General features: G+C 31.1%; 1 long non-coding RNA gene across 1 annotated transcript in view; it reads left to right on the forward strand.

Moving 5' to 3' along the window:
• The first annotated feature begins 708 nt into the window (after positions 1–708).
• The window catches only part of LOC119834479, a 23,950-nt gene continuing 11,772 nt past the window's right edge, over positions 709–12,886 (forward strand). The window contains exons 1-3 of the long non-coding RNA XR_005288001.1: positions 709–841; positions 11,249–11,621; positions 12,530–12,872. This is a non-coding gene — a long non-coding RNA (uncharacterized LOC119834479). The remainder of the gene's footprint in view (positions 842–11,248; positions 11,622–12,529; positions 12,873–12,886) is intronic.

The following is a 12,886-nucleotide window of genomic DNA, read 5'->3' on the forward strand; positions in this document are numbered from 1 at the left end:
GAGTGTATCTTAATTTGAGATTTAGTCGTACGTGTGTGTATAAGCGACGGGGTAATTGGCGCGCTGAGGGCGATCGCGCCGGATATTGTTTTCGAATATGCGATTGCAAATTTTTCGGCCTGCGTATTGCATATAACGGAAACCAATTACCGATACGTGTCTATAGCATATGAAATGTGCGAAATCAAAAAGGTACTTGCTGCTAAATGAGGAAATTTGTAATATTATTATGTGTCAAAGAATTAATTGATGTATCATGATTACAATTAAAGAGTTTTTATCAATATCAAACAATGATCAAAATAATGTGTTCATGTAAAACCAAAAAATAAAATAAAATAAAAATAAAGATGACAGAAGGAGTAAATATGATGTAACAATATCTAAAATTGTAATATTTTTTACCGAATGATGTTGAATTAGTGTACGTACGTGTACGCATGTCTTTATGAGAATCATAATTATAAAATAGTAACTCATCAATATAATCATCAATAGTTATGTGATCGCCAGACTCAGTAGGGCAAAAGGTACGGTTTAATTAAGACGTTTTAAAAGCATATATTTATGTAAATAAATGCTTTTCATTTTCACATAAAACAATTTTTTTTTTTGGGTATTTTGTCAAACAGACACGGTGTTTATAAATCAAAACAGCTAAGGTTCGAAATTCGAATGCACGAGCGCGGGGCCCGGCAGTCTGCCGCTCGACGCCGGCCGGCGCGAATGTCGCAACAACTGCCTACAAGCATATAGCAAACTTCGCGTCTAGTGACGGATAAAAAGAACACCATGTATTGTGATTTTACACCGATTTAAAGTGGACCAATTTTTACACGAGGTAACTTATTCATATGATTATTTTATGTAGTACCATTTATAATTTTAGATATGCAGGTATAATTAATAAAATATGTAACAAGTTTATTTTTCATGTGACGCTAAAATGGGAAGTATTATGATTAGATTTCACGCAGGTGCTTTAATCCTGGCACCTTTTCATTAAGTTCAGTTCGGAGTTGAGTAAGCCCAACCACTTAAGGAAAGGACTGAAATAGAAGGTAAAAAGTACAAGAGTGTTCATTAATAACTCTTTTTAAAAATTTGTGTACGTCGATACCAAAAATATATAAGTAGGTATGTTAAAAGATGATATGTATTAAAATAGATTTAAAAAAGGATTTTTATACATATGTTCTTGTGCTTTTTACAGGCGGGAAGTAGTTTTAAGTCTTCTTCAGTGCTATCATCTCAAGCCTTTAATACACTAAAAATAAATTGACCTTTTAAGTAAAAAAAACATATTTTTTTATAAATTAGAGCGAGATCCGTTATAAAGTAGGTAGTAAGCAGTAACGACATTTATCATGAAAAAAATTCAAACAAATTTTGAAAGTTTGATCAAATATGATAATAATGTTTATAGTTTTAATGTTTAATAATAATTATATTTTTCATTAGTTAGTTTTTCTTTTTATCGTTACGTATGCGTTCCATCCACAAATTTGTAAATATCATCGAACTCATGCATATTTATTTCTTGCATTCCTTCAAAATCAGCAAAGCGAAATGAAATTGACCTACAACTCAGTAACCACATCTCCTAATTATTCCCTTTCTACCTTCAATATGATGATTTACTGGAACAAAATACAGAAGACGAGAAAAAATTACAAGTCATTTTTGAGTCAATATGTCTGACTTAGCGATTTTAGTATTAAAATACATGCAAAAATTTCCATATATCATATTGCAGAATTGAACAAATGAATCACCGAAATGTTTGTACGCGCACAACTTTAAAACGACTGTACCACATTAGGTAAATCTTTATGTTTTCTAGTCGTTATTAAAGGGAGAAATTTGTAGTTCAAATAAAAAGTAAAATAGTTTCAATCCGGACGGAATCTGAGCGCACAGCTAGTGTCTTATATAAACGTGTAATAACCATTTGCTCACAGGATCATGAATTTATAATGAACTAATTTGATATACACCTCAAACTATAGCCAAATAATCCCATCATCGATAATGTATAACAGTTTCGTGTAACGGATTGTATTTGGACCAGACATGAATTGAAACTGTTTCCAAAGACATTATGTATGGGTCAGATTTTCCGGTCGTCCCAAACATTTGAGAAACAATCGCTTGTTGGCTGCGAACTTCTACTACGAACATGAATCAGGATACCCCATCAATTTATTTATGAATTTATTCCAAAATATACAACTTATGCTATTGCTTATGCATAACTTTTAACATTATAAAATTTACAGTTAATCACAGATATAACTTCATTAATTCTTTTTTAAGGACATTTCCAGAAACGAAGAAGGTGTTCAATTCCACTGTAGTTTATTTTTTATTTTGTTTTAGTTTTGTTACTTGAAAATTCCGTGAGAATGAATCGTGATCCTTTTGTGCTTGATAGGTAATTATTTTCATTTGAAGAAGAAAATCGACGAATTACGTTTGGCTATATATCCATTTGAAAGTTTTCCAGATTTAATAAGTATTGCAGATTACAAAGAAATAAAGACTTATTTAGTAATATAACATATCAAAATGTTAGTGATATCAGCAAAAGGACATGGTCATCTGTTATTAAACCCAACGTATGTTTCCATAACTTTTACAATGTAGAGAAATATTATTTTAAGAGAGAGATTAAGTTTGTCCAATATCTGACTGCGTACAATATCTTCAAGCTCTAGAGCTTTAGATAGAAATGTTCAATAACTGAACTGAGCTAAGCGAGCATTGTTACAATGAAAATCTAACGATTCTGAGTGGAAATAAGTAGAATGTGAGGTGATATTAATGTTCTTATTGATTAAATAGTATCACAATCTAATTAGTGGCAGCACAAAATACTACTTAAAATATTAAAAAGGTATGTATTGAATTTGGCTTCAAAATTGTGGGAGTCGAGCATGCTTCGGCACGAATTGGGCCAGCTCGCACCGGGGAAATACCACACCCCACAGAAAACCGACGTGAAACAATAACTTGCTATTGTGTTTCGTACAGTGAGTGGGGGAGCCGGAGTACTATTTCCTTCTACTAGCTCTTCCCAGTCCATTCCTTTTTTTCATTCATCAATCCTTTCCTTATCCCTTATCCCTTAAAAGCGGGCAGCGCATTTTCAGAGGTCTCTGCGAATGTTCATGGGCGGTGGTGACCGTTTACAATCAGGCGAACCACCAGTTCAGTTGCCCGCTATGACATATAAAAAAAAAAAATTAAAAAAAAACAAATTCCTCCACATCTGCTTGAAATAGTAGCATATATTATGCTGCTGTGTTTTATTCGATGGATGGAGAAGGCTGAGCCCGTATCCTTTTCATCACCCTTCCAAGCCTATTTATTTCTTCCCGTCCTACCTCTTAATATGTTGATGAGCGAAGTTGGTCGCTTACCATCACGTAACCCACGCAGTTCCGTTCCCTGCTATGATGATGCTATGTGATGCATGATGTTATATACGACGGCTGTTAGAAATTACTAATTTATAAAATTGTTCAAACATTATTAAGCAAATTGCCGTGATAATAATGATTAGACGCTTAAAATGTTTATCAAAGGCAAACACTATTGTTAATTGCACAATATTTTTTAATTGTAATAAGTTTAAATTTTATCTTATGAATTAGTTATTGTTGAAATATTTAAAACAATCGTCAACAGAATGTCTGCATGTACTAACAGATATTATAAATTACAGTCTTAATCTATAATATGATTTTAAAGTTAGAAATAAAATGTGATGAGAATATATAAAGAATGTTAAACCGATGAGTTGATGACTCTGAAAGCTACTGGTTCTTGAATGAAAATGAACACTTTCCACACTTGACTCTTATTGCAAGCGTTCTCTCCCGGCTTCGCCCAAGCTACATATACTGCCTCTACTGTAGAATTCAGGGAACACGAAAAAATCCAATTCCGAAAGAATTTTTTAAATGGGTTCAGTAGAAAACGTAAAAACTTGAGCCTTGCAAACTTCGTATTTTCTTGTATTTGATTTTACGCGAGTATTATACATTAAGCGATTTATATATTATTAATCCGACGTTTCGAACACTTTACAGTGAACATGGTTTCCTTGCAAACTTACTTATAATATGAGTATAGATATCATCACGATAAAGGATATTTCTATTGCTCTCCAATTAAAATGAATATGTATCAAAATCTGATATCGAAAACATTTTTATTAGCATACACGTGTATCACATTCTATTTTCTCACCTGCTCGTTTATTTGATTTTTCTTGTACTTGAACAAAATTGGAGCATGATAGGCAACAAACGAACTCGCGACGTCGCAGCCGAGTACCTTCGCTTTTCAAAGCCTCGTAAATATTTTTATACCAGCAGAAATAGCTCTACTGGCGCTGTTTGTTATTCAAGATAATACCTTCATGTGTTATAAATAGAATCTTTTTTTTTTGTATAGACATTGCTATGGAAAAGATAATTTTTAAGGATTATTATTTATGATGGTAATTTCATGCTTTTCACATTTATTTATGTAATTTTTTAAATATGGCAATTGCATTGCTGACCTAAAATCTAAATATCTGGTTTAAAATACTTTAATGTACTATATATACTTTCACGCATTCGATAGCAAAATATCAAAATTAGACACCAGGCACAACGTTTATTGTTTACATCGGTAACTGCCTAATGAATACATCGCAATGCTTAAATCAATAAAACTAAACACAAATAGGTACATAAATCTCTATGATGGCAACTTTATTTAAAATTAATTTATGCAAACGGTTTATGTTTGGAATTACGCAATTACGAATGAATTCATAAAACATCAGTGAGTTAAAAAATCAAACATTCCTTCAGTGAAAGCCAAAACTATGCCTATATACCACATATGCCACACATACCCTTGATTTTTTTTTTTAACTGTTTAATATCTGCAATTGATAAAATAGCTTATAATCCAATTATTGTAGACATTACATTTACGTAATTATAACCACTTTTATGATAGAAGATTGTCTGTGTGTGTTTAGTTCAGACATATAAAAAAAGCAAATTGTTGATGCTGTAACATTTGGGTATTTCAATTTATTTTCCATTAATTGATTTAAACACTTAAAAACTTTTGAAACAAAGAAGAAATTGTTTTCTTGAGTTTCAATAAAAAGTTTCAGTAAATACACACAGAGTTTAAAAACACCTTTATTTTAGTACATCCTAACACCCTTTAAGTATTCAAACATATTTAATATGTTTGTGTTTTACGGATTACATTATTTTGCTGAAATATTAAAATCGCTGACGCCATAATTAATCAATTAAGTACCGCTTGCTGCTGATGTTGCTATTTTTTCATCAATAATTGACGCCAACAATTTTTAATTTCTCCCTCCCATAACTCCAAAATATATAATATTAAACATAATTATAATGAGCACACCATAAATAATCAACATATAAAATTATCCAAATCTAAAGTTTTAGATCTCATTATCATTAATTACAAGTATGCTGTAATAATGGTATAGTGGTTTATGTTGCGTTTGATTACATAATATAGTTCATCGTATGTGTAGAATATGGTATAATAATTAATTTATCATTAAATTGTATTGAAATTTGGTATCAATAATGAGCAAATCATCCGATAACATTTAATGAGGCTAATTGCTTGAATTGCATTGGGTATTGTTTAGGTATATAGGTAATATTACATACGTTCATTCATTAAACTATAACATGTAATTACAAAGCATATCTAAATCAAATCGTAGTGCAGCACGAAAAAGTCGAATCACGAATCACGAAGTTGAAAATCTCCATAGCACAAAAAATGTTTTGTTCCCTTCCCTTCCAGCAAAAACTCCATTACTCAAAATCTCCACGCTCTATGAGGCAACCTAATCAATGAGTCCCTACAAGCCATTTCTGCACATATTTTCCGTGCACAACTCGATCCAGTTTCACGTATATATCTTCAAAATTATTATTCACAATTTTACCTTACTAACTCTAGAATGAGTAGAATGACAGTTGCTCAGAATGTATACTGTCTATTTGCTCGTCAGTCGTATTCAAGAAAAAGGGTGCGCGTGCAACATCGATCGAAAAGTTAAAAAACAGGACTTTCAGATATACCAGCCGCTTTAATGTTAATTCGCTCATTCAAATCATCGTGCTATCATTGCTTTTGAATCAGAATATCCCGTAGACATGTATAAATTTGTTCTGCGTTCTCTCATACCACTGACAAATATTTGTGTGAGTTACAAACGTGATGTTTTACATGTCCTACAATTAAATACAGCATAACTCGATAATATGTTGTTATTATTCGACAAAAATTATACACGTAATTATATTGCACGTCAATAATAAAAATGTATTGTAAACTAAATATTGTGATAAACTGTTTTATTGTAACAAGGGATAATCACTTTTGTGCAAATATTCGTACAAAACTGTTATATACATACGGATGTTTTCGCCCTTGTATGGGAAATAAAACGTTCATAAACATCGTCCTACACTTGTGGGTCCGCGTATTCATGCGAATGTGTGTGATCGACATAAAAGATATGTAAAGAATATCATCGCATCTCATTTTCGTTAATATTTAGTTAAATTTGAAGACCAATTAAAACTTCGATAAATTAATAATTGTAGTGTATGTTACAATTGGTATAAACCAAAGTATAAACCCTACCGAATCACGAATAATTTAATTAAAGTACAATTAATTTTACTATAATTAAAACATGAATAATGGAGCATTATAATCATTGAAGAAAATTAATTTAATGTTTACACAGCTTTAATTTAACCTCCGCTTAATTAATTTACACAGGGCGAAACACCTTTGCCGTAGTTTGAAACTATTCAATAACAGAAGTATGTGCGAGCGGAGATTGCTAACTAACGTGCTATTTAATAAGCGTAGAATCTCATATTGTAATCCTAAAAGTTATATTCAATTTGCACCAAACTTTATCGAGCAACTCTATCCAGGGTAGTTTACAAGGATTTGAGTAAACGCCGCGCCTATCGCATTAGTGGAGCAATTTATCACAATACAGAAAAACGATGATTCAGCAAAATAACGCATACTATGAACATCAGTATTTCGTTTCATGTAAAAACTTACGCAAAGTTTATTAAGCAGAAGCTAATACAGTAAATTAAGTAAATAAAGTGTTTATGTTAACCAATTATCAGCTTCATTTTATAAAAACATTTACTTTGCTAACAATCTATTAAAAGGATAAAAGAAGAGTATAATCTTACAAAATAGTATTAGAAAATAGCCTAAAAGATTCAGGTCTATTTCTGATGATCAAATAGGGATCTGCAAAATTGCCCAATTTATAAACCGACATTATGAAAGATATGCTACGCTTGTTATTCAGAGGAGTAAGTAGATATTATGGATGAATGAATCGAATAATCCTTTCGCAGAAGAATATTCTCGAAAAAGATAATCGAGATGTTTTAGTGGATTTTTCCGCCTTTTTTATCACTTCTTACTCCTTTCGTTAGGTGTTGATCTCAATATTTTCATGATTTAAAGCTTAAAGATAGAAGGATTCACATCATATTTAAAATAATCCTTGGATTAGAGTGCAGTTTAATTTCCTGGATTTGTTCATAAATTATTATTTGCCTAACAATCATGCTACGGAATTTTTAGGCAAACCATTCATAAATTAGTTTTATTATTACATTCATAAATTACTTAGGTGCATTATATGTAATAACAATAACATTAGTTTGTATAAAAAGAACAGTAAGACTACTGAATCAATACCTACTGTATTTCATTTAATATTTCTGGGATGGTCATATATATAGGACATATGGAGAATATGTTCAAATTAAAACAGTGATCTATTTAATATAAATAATATATATTTGTTACAACTTACTAGGAAAATCAAGTCTTACTTTCACAAAGTCATTTGACTTCGGAGCCACGGTTTTAGTGAAACGAGTGCGACGGATATTACGTAGGCAATTTCCATAGAAATTCTTAATTATTTACAGAATTCGGCTCTCGCTTAAACGCCGATATCCATCCATTCGTATAGAAACTTAGTTCTATTTGTACTGTACAATTTTAACCCAGGAACATTATATCCTTTATAGTTCAACTCCAAAATAGACAAGAATTATTCTGAAATAATTGGAAATAGCTTTAATACTTGTAATACTAATAAAAATTCGGTCTATTAAAAAGTTAAACCGACAATATTACATGCAAGAATAATTTTCTAAACGACCAGTAAGTATTTTATTTTCATAAAACTTTCAGTTTGTAACATTCCAATTTTCTTTTCTTCTAAGAAATAATAATTTTCGACTAAAAGATACAGCAAACGCTACGGAAACATCAAAGGTTGTTGTGCTGTGGTTAATTAAAGCAATTACAAAATAGATAAAAGAAGAAAAGCACGTAATACATTTCAGTTACGTTGTTTAGTTTATTTAGTTGGACATATACATAGTTTGATCGAAACAAGAACTCAAATAAGAGTTACCCTACTTAATCAGAATACCTCATTTTAATTTCATAACATATACACGAATATTAACTAATCACTACAAGCGAGGGGTGGACGCATATACATCCATATTTTTGATATCAATTGAGGTTTTTATGTGTAAAATCGAAGTAAGAACATATAATCTGCAATGTTATATTGCATAGCACTTATGTACTACTATCTGGTCAGGTGTTTAGGAAAACCTATCAAATTATTCCACGTAAATAGCCAGAGATCTCTTTAAGCCCAGGTCTCGTAATGGGTCATTAGATAACGTGGATAAGTTATAATGGAATGGCGTTATATTTTAATTATTTGTGTTTCTATACAATCCATATTATGTAAGACTTTTATAAACAAGTTTTTCTTGATACTTTATCCTTATCGTATCGTATACCTATAAATCGAGCTGGTGGTTCGCTTGATGGTAAGCGATCGCCACCATAAATATTTTCAGAGGTAATAATACCGAAACTTCAATCTTAGAGTATAGTATTATACATTTTTGTAGTGTTGACCGTCGTTCTAATAAAAATAGAACTTTTACAGGATCATCCCTGTCATCCATTCCATTTATCTAGCCTTGTACCTACATTAAACTTGGTCACAAATACTTTCGAAGTACGTCATGAAATTATCATCTATTATTCTTAAAAAGAAAGTGAAGTCTCATGTTCCATGATAAAGGATTCAGAGCATTTTACATTTGTTTCAAGGATCGATTATATTTTACGGATTGGAAGTTGTTTACGTCATATAGATATAAAATCTATACTAATAGTATAAAGCTGAAGAGTTTGTTTGTTTGTTTGAACGCACTAATCTCAGGAACTACTGGTCCGATTTGAAAAATTTCTTCAGTGTTAGATAGCCCATTTATTGAGGAAGGCTATAGGCTATATATATACCACGAGCGATGCCGAGGCGGACTGCCAGCAAAATATATATTTGTGGAGATATATTACAAATAAAGAATTTATTATCAATACTAAAATCCAACTAAATAATGAAAACATTTTACTTAAAATCACAATTTTTTTAAACTTCGAATGCATCTTCTATAAAAAAAAACGCACGAAAACCATTTAAAAGCAATGGAACTCAAGCCATACTTATATACTCACACACAAGTTTCCTCGACAAAGTTGAAAATACATTATAAAATGCCACGTAGAGCTATAGACTGCGAGAAATTGTCGTGAAATAACCGTAAAACGTTTAGTACCTAATTTTTTCTTTTTAACTCTTTTTATATGTGACTTGAGCTAAAGTTTAATAGTACATTTATTCATAAACTGCAATCATTTCTTAATTTTTTGCTGAGAAAGTATTTTCGCTGAATAAATATATATAAAAAATAGATTGTTTAAATTTTGTTTTAAACAAAATTTAAACAATCTATTTTCAATACAGACTGGAAACTGGAAAATTGCATGTATATTTTATCTATTTTCCATAAATGAAATAAAAATTTGCTATCTACAAAGAAAAGAAAGCCTATAGTAATGATTCTTCATTGATAATAGTATTCATTACAAAAGCATTATAGTATAAAAGTTTTGATGACTTCAAACCAAAGGGATTAAGACTAGAGCCACGGATAATTATATAAATAACTCGAAATTTCGGTTTCGCGTCGGTGATAATCAGGTATTAAGATGAAACAAGCGTAAAATTTACAAGCATTTGCATTTTAACAAAGCCAATAATGATATCCATAAACACGTCGAAATCACAAACACGCTAACGTTATTATGTTAACAGAAGTTTGACGATTTAATATTCATGAACGTCTTGTTTGTATCACTAAGATAATCTCGAAACAACTTTCAATTTTAGATCACAGGAAAATATAGCTTTAACGTATCGCCGTGTCTATGATTAGTCTATGATTATAATAATAATAATTTCGCCTTATTAAACCACGCCTTCGTTTTTTTTTTTAATATAGTCAACATACTGTTGCAAAAATAGTTTTGAATGCCGAAAACGACTTTAATATATCTAGCGCTATCCTATGAAAATAACACTTTTCAACACTGATAATTGTGGTTTCTTTTTTTTTCACAAATCAATACAAGCTTCTTAAGAATCAAATAAGGTTAAGTAGCCTATATTTCATTCAGTCGTGATCGAGGAAATATTTTGTGTGACATCGTAAAAGGTTTTCGGGAAGGAAAATAAGTATTATGTAGATGACGCTAACCCACCCTAATACTTATCTGCTAAGGCTCGTCAGCAAAAAATACGAGGTACCTCCGATTGGAGGGTTCGGAAATAATACTGCTTCTTGTGTTTTTCGCGAACAAAGAAAAGCACAAAAGGGTATCGGAATGAAGCCTCGTATTGCTTACGTAAGGCCAAAATGAAAAGTTTATGAGCATGTTCAATTATTAAGTAGATGTTTGACAATGTTGTACGTTCTCTTACTTTTTTGTTATTTTCTTGAAGGAAAATATATTAATTATCTTATTGGTGATTATAATATACCTATGAACGTAAATAATCTTATAATATTATAAGATCATTTACCAAGTTTCTCTCTTTATATTACTTTACTAAATTATTCGTTGAATATAAGAAACGATATCAGGACGACTAATGAATATTCTGCGAATTCAATGTCTTATACACACATTTTACCGCAACCCTCTATTACAAAGAATTGTTATTAACTGTACATATTATTGTATATTACAGATCCAAGATAATCAGAATCCGTTGACACACGTAAAATGTCTTGAAGTTGGGAACAAATACCACAGAAGGCGCTAATGTGATGTCTTGGCGTGATGCAACTTGTAATGGTCAACTTTCTCATCATGTTTGACGTGGTATTCATTTTCTTCTTATTCCTCATCGCCGTGACTTGTATCATGAACTATATGCCTGGTAAGAAGCGGCAAGAGGTGACTGAAGAAGACGTGGAGAGTGACGTCATCCCTCCACCGCCGCTATTCGCTGGTGACGAAGCCTGTGCGAGCCGGGACACCTATGTGGTAATATCACCACCGATTGACACTGATAGAACCAAAGACGGGTGTCCTATACACGTGGTGTAGTATAAGGAATTGTAAGTTTTTATGTACTTTTTATTGTAGACTAAGAGGAATGAATAAAAATATTTGACGACTGTTTAAGCAGTTTAGGGTGTTTGAGTTAAAATCATTCAGGACAGTAAATTATTGTTGAACCAAATTATTGGAATAAAAGTACTCCATCATCATAATATAAAATTTTCCAAAATTAATGAATGCGACTTTTAAAATACATTAATCTTTTTAAATTGCATTTTTTCGAAAATCAAATTTAGGTATAATTACAAATAATATTTTTAAGTGCACATAAATATGTGTACAAATAAAATATATGATCTTAATAAAAATATTAATTGTTCCATAACTGGATGACACAAAGTTTCTAATCTAATTAACGTTGCACTGATGAAACAAAGGGTTGTTTTGAAGTACTTAAAAAAGTGTGGGGGACAATTCACACACTCTTTTTACCAACTAGACTATTACTGGATCCTAATTTGTAGACACACGAAAAGTGTCATTAAAATTCGACCAGCCTTTTGGCGAAGTTCAATGACTAACGCTTGCGCTGAAGAAATGTCTAAAAATAGTGACCAAAATCAAATTGAATTTAGTTCATATTCATATATTTTACAGAACCCGCAAACCACGAATACGATTACATATTTGAATTTTAAAGGAGATTTTAAACTAGATTAAGTCGAACTGAGATTATTCAAATATATTTCTAGATGTCTTAAACTCGTGAGAATTGTGAAATGCAAGCGCTTTTTGACGCTTTACACGTTACGGTGTTTCATGATCATTTTTATATAGTACATTCTGCAATCCCCTAGTGTTACATACCTTTTATTTGAACAATAAATATTTATATGACACAATAACAATAATTTTTTATTATTGAAATACTTAAAAAATAAAATCAACATATTTTTTTTTTCAGGTAAACCTAGGAGTTTATTATGAAGAAGCCTTATAAGATGGTAGGTAACGTCAGAATAAAGGCGTTTTTTTACAGTTTAGATGTCTATAATATTGTTTTAAGACTAACAGTTGAAAATTGGGACTCAAGTGATGAAATCGTTGGAAAGACTTGAAACATTCGGGTATCGGTGGACGCAATAGAAGTAAAAATGAAAATATTTAAAACTGTTGTAGATGCTAAAATAGGCACATTGTATTTACTAGTTAAATATTGGATATCTCATGATAGAATATGACAGAGAATGTGTTTGTCTGATCGTTAATTACAAAATTAATTTTGACGTGACAACGTCTTAAATTAGGTTGCGGCTCGGAG

This window comes from Zerene cesonia, chromosome 19 (genome assembly GCF_012273895.1).
Source record: "Zerene cesonia ecotype Mississippi chromosome 19, Zerene_cesonia_1.1, whole genome shotgun sequence".
Lineage (NCBI taxonomy): Eukaryota > Metazoa > Arthropoda > Insecta > Lepidoptera > Pieridae > Zerene > Zerene cesonia.